Source organism: Procambarus clarkii, unplaced genomic scaffold, assembly GCF_040958095.1.
Source record: "Procambarus clarkii isolate CNS0578487 unplaced genomic scaffold, FALCON_Pclarkii_2.0 HiC_scaffold_105, whole genome shotgun sequence".
Lineage (NCBI taxonomy): Eukaryota > Metazoa > Arthropoda > Malacostraca > Decapoda > Cambaridae > Procambarus > Procambarus clarkii.
Window position 1 is genome coordinate 2,410,813 of NW_027189138.1, and position 5,504 is coordinate 2,416,316.

Here is a 5,504-nt window from a genome sequence, read left to right on the forward strand (position 1 = left end):
TGCATCATTTTTATCGTATATTTAATGAAATAATAACAATAAACTGGAAATTCACAAAAACGTGGAAAAACGGCAAAATATTGCTTAATTCGATGATATTTTGTTTAAATCACATAAAGGAAAAGGAGATGATAAACGTCAAAATATTGCTGAATTCGATGATTTTTAGTACGAAACAAAATGCAAGAAAACTTGCCTAAAATGCAATATTATGCGAAAATCTAAGATTTGAAGGCCAAATCACATATCGTGATACTACATGAAATAGTATCGAAATATTGGTAAAAATGATTATATTTACGTAATATCACTACATGAAAAACGTGAAAAAAGTCATTATTATACCAAATTTGAGGATTTTAACTTCGAATCATAAAGCGACGTTTCGTATTTTTTAACCCTAGAAAAGACGTATAAAGATGTTGCTTCCAATACAAATGACAAAAATCAATGTCTTTTCATTAAAATTAACTAAAATGTTCCTGATTTTCGGTTTATATTACCGATGGAAGATGTACACGTAAAACCGTTCTACTCCGTCTGAAACGTCGATATATGCAATAAAAACAGAAATTCTCCCCTTTCCAATATCTTACTCAGTATTTTACGAGAAACAAATAGATGATTGAAAATGAAGTATTTAAGGTTATTTTCTGATCAATTATGTGTTTGCATAATTTTTATCGTATATATAATGAATTAATCATCGAATTTAGCAATATTTTGACCTTTATCATCCCCTTTTCCTTTATGTGATTTACACAAAATATCATCGAATGATAAACGTCAAAATATTACTGAATTCGATGTTTTTTAGTACGAAACAAAATGCAAGAAAACTTGCTTAAAATGCAATGTTTTGCGAAAATCTGAGATTTGAAGGCCAAATCACATATCGTGATACTACATGATATAGTATCGAAATATTGGTAAAAATGAATATATATACGTAATATCAAACTACATGTAAAACGTGAAAAAGTCATTATTATACCAAATTTGAGGATTTTAACTTCGAATCATAAAGCGACGTTTCGTATTTTTTAGACCCAAAAATGACGTATAAAGATGTTGCTTCCAATACAAATGGTAAAAATCAATGTGTTTTCATTAAAATTAACTAAAATGTTCCTGATTTCCGGTTTATATTACCGATGGAAGATGTACACGTAAAACCGTTCTAATCCGGCTGAAACGTCGATATATGCAATAAAAACAGAACTTCTCCCCTTTCCAATATCTTACTCAGTATTTTACCGAGAAACAAATAGTTGATTGAAAATGAAGTATTTAAGGTTATTTTCTGATCAATTATGTGTTTGCATCATTTTTATCGTATATTTAATGAAATAATAACAATAAACTGGAAATTCACAAAAACGTGGAAAAACGGCAAAATATTGCTTAATTCGATGATATTTTGTTTAAATCACATAAAGGAAAAGGAGATGATAAACGTCAAAATATTGCTGAATTCGATGATTTTTAGTACGAAACAAAATGCAAGAAAACTTGCCTAAAATGCAATATTATGCGAAAATCTAAGATTTGAAGGCCAAATCATATATCGTGATACTACATGAAATAGTATCGAAATATTGGTAAAAATGATTATATTTACGTAATATCAAACTACATGAAAAACGTGAAAAAAGTCATTATTATACCAAATTTGAGGATTTTAACTTCGAATCATAAAGCAACGTTTCGTATTTTTTAGACCCTAGAAAACACGTATAAAGATGTTGCTTCCAATACACATGACAAAAATCAATGTGTTTTCATTAAAATTAACTAAAATGTTCCTGATTTTCGGTTTATATTACCGATGGAAGATGTACACGTAAAACCGTTCTACTCCGGCTGAAACGTCGATATATGCAATAAAAACAGAACTTCTCCCCTTTTCAATATCTTACGCAGTATTTTAACGAGAAACAAATAGATGATTGAAAATGAAGTATTTAAGGTTATTTTCTGATCAATTATGTGTTTGCATAATTTTTATCGTATATATAATGAATTAATCATCGAATTTAGCAATATTTTGACCTTTATCATCCCCTTTTCCTTTATGTGATTTACACAAAATATCATCGAATGATAAACGTCAAAATATTACTGAATTCGATGATTTTTAGTACGAAACAAAATGCAAGAAAACTTGCTTAAAATGCAATATTTTGCGAAAATCTGAGATTTGAAGGCCAAATCACATATCGTGATACTACATGATATAGTATCGAAATATTGGTAAAAATGAATATATATACGTAATATCAAACTACATGAAAAACGTGAAAAAGTCATTATTATACCAAATTTGAGGATTTTAACTTCGAATCATAAAGCGACGTTTCGTATTTTTTAGAACCAAAAAAGACGTATAAAGATGTTGCTTCCAATACAAATGGTAAAAATCAATGTGTTTTCATTAAAATTAACTAAAATGTTCCTGATTTCCGGTTTATATTACCGATGGAAGATGTACACGTAAAACCGTTCTAATCCGGCTGAAACGTCGATATATGCAATAAAAACAGAACTTCTCCCCTTTCCAATATCTTACTCAGTATTTTACCGAGAAACAAATAGTTGATTGAAAATGAAGTATTTAAGGTTATTTTCTGATCAATTATGTGTTTGCATAATTTTTATCGTATATATAATGAATTAATCATCGAATTTAGCAATATTTTGACCTTTATCATCCCCTTTTCCTTTATGTGATTTACACTAAATATCATCGAATGATAAACGTCAAAATATTACTGAATTCGATGATTTTTAGTACGAAACAAAATGCAAGAAAACTTGCTTAAGGGGGCGATAGTTAGGGTTCATGAAAGTTGTTCTAGTGCAGTGAAAATTTATTGACGTGTTACACGGGAAGAGGGCTGCAAGTGGTCCAAGTTTCAGCATCGCTGCCTAAATAGAGAGGGAGAAAAAAAAAAAAACTTTTTTTAACCATTTTTTTACATGTTTTAAAGTTGATATAACAAATACAAATATCAACTGATATTATTTCTATGATACTCAGCTATCACAATACTATATAATAAAGGTTGTCTAGTGGCATTATTATCCCAAACCTATTTAGTGCAATAATACAAATTTTCAAAATTCACCCAAAAAATTATGCAACAAAATGATGTTTATAAATATATATAAAATCAATAAATGATCTTAGGGGAAATATATAACTTGAGTTTTTAGAGGCACAGACTCTACATATAATGTGCAAGTTCCATGTAAATTGAATAATAAATAAAAAAGTTATTCAACCATATAGTTGCAAATTAGTTACCTGTAAAAAATGAAGGTCAAAGTTCAGCCACCTTTGGCTGAGGTTGATGAACTACCAATTTCAATCAAAATTACCACCCTTGTAGATTGGCATTCCTTCAGTAAGGTGTGTAAGTTCCATGAAGATCGCCTGATAAAAAAAAAAAAAAAAAATTATTAAAAAAAAAAAAAAAAAAAAAAAATAAAAAAAAATAAAAAAAAAGACAGCAGCTTTATATTTACAATTATTTATGATATAGTATCAAGATATAAAACATAATACATACTAACCTAATATAATTGGTCTGAAATATGCAACATCTTGCAACATCAAGAGGGAGAACGTCTTGAGTTGCAGGTCTAAGATCTTGAGTGGCAGGTGCCGCAGGTGGTGTGGCAGGTGCCGCAGGTGGTGTGGCAGGTGCAGCAGGAGGTGTGGCAGGTGCCACAGAGGTGTGGCAGGTGCCACAGGAGGTGTGGGTGCCTGGGTGTGAGGCGAGGTAGTGTGTTGTGGGGGCGGGAGGCTGCCCTCTCTCTTCACTCAAGGGAACTCTTGTTTTGCCTCAGTGTGGCTTTACGCTCCTTCTTTACTTGGCTAACGCGTAGAGCTCTTGCCTTTAGAGCTTTCTTCTTGTCCGATACTATATCCATTGTGCAGTATATGCAAGAAAATACGATCTGTGCGAGCGCGTCAGGCATGCGACCGCCGGCACAGACACTGAGAGGGTGACTAAGCCAGAGTAATCGGATTATAGCCCCTCCCTCTCACAGAAGACAGTTGCCAGCGAGTGTGTTTATAATTTGTATATGCATAACAAGATATTCTCCACTCTATTGCGAAATACTAGACGCTTACAACGTATGACGCATCACCCTACGGCGCACCCAAGCCGCGAGGACCAGATTTCGGGCAATTGCGGCTGGAAAATTTGCTCTAATTACGTTATTTATTATCATAACATTAAACGGTTTGCACCACGGTGTTGCCAGAACGTTGTAGTATTTTTATAAATTTTTCGTGTTTGGCCGAATTTTTTCGGCCAAACATTATAACGCCACCTTAAAATGCAATATTCTGCCGAAAATCTGAGATATGAAGGCCAAATCACATATCGTGATACTACATGAAATAGTATCGAAATATTGATAAAAATGAATATATTTACGTAATATCAAACCACGTGAAAAAACGTGAAAAAAGTCATTATTATACCAAATTTGAGGATTTTAACTTCGAATCATAAAGCGACGTTTCGTATTTTTTAGACCCTAGAAAAGACGTATAAAGATGTTGCTTCCAATACAAATGACAAAAATCAATGTCTTTTCATTAAAATTAACTAAAATGTTCCTGATTTTCGGTTTATATTACCGATGGAAGATGTACACGTAAAACCGTTCTAATCCGGCTGAAACGTCGATATATGCAATAAAAACAGAACTTCTCCCCTTTTCAATATCTTTCTCAGTATTTTAACGAGAAACAAATAGATGATTGAAAATGAAGTATTTAAGGTTATTTTCTGATCAATTATGTGTTTGCATAATTTTTATCGTATATATAATGAATTAATCATCGAATTTAGCAATATTTTGACCTTTATCATCCCCTTTTCCTTTATATGATTTACACAAAATATCATCGAATGATAAACGTCAAAATATTACTGAATTCGATGATTTTTAGTACGAAACAAAATGCAAGAAAACTTGCTTAAAATGCAATATTTTGCGAAAATCTGAGATTTGAAGGCCAACATCACATATCGTGATACTACATGATATAGTATCGAAATATTGGTAAAAATGAATATATATACGTAATATCAAAACTACATGAAAAACGTGAAAAAGTCATTATTATACCAAATTTGAGGATTTTAACTTCGAATCATAAAGCGACGTTTCGTATTTTTTAGACCCAAAAAAGACGTATAAAGATGTTGCTTCCAATACAAATGATAAAAATAAATGTGTTTTCATTAAAATTAACTAAAATGTTCCTGATTTCCGGTTTATATTACCGATGGAAGATGTACACGTAAAACCGTTCTAATCCGGCTGAAACGTCGATATATGCAATAAAAACAGAACTTCTCCCCTTTTCAATATCTTACTCAGTATTTTAACAAGAAACAAATAGATGATTGAAAATGAAGTATTTAAGGTTATTTTCTGATCAATTATGTGTTTCCAAAATTTTCTCGTATATTTAATGA

General features: G+C 31.2%; 1 long non-coding RNA gene across 1 annotated transcript; it reads right to left on the minus strand.

The window, feature by feature from the left end:
* Positions 1–2,849: 2,849 nt before the first annotated feature.
* On the minus strand, positions 2,850–4,162 carry LOC138360281 (uncharacterized). Its single transcript, XR_011226264.1, has 3 exons — positions 3,577–4,162; positions 3,308–3,436; positions 2,850–2,928 (listed from the first exon to the last, which is right to left on the minus strand). It is a non-coding gene; the product is annotated as an uncharacterized lncRNA (long non-coding RNA).
* Between the last annotated feature and the right edge of the window lie 1,342 nt (positions 4,163–5,504).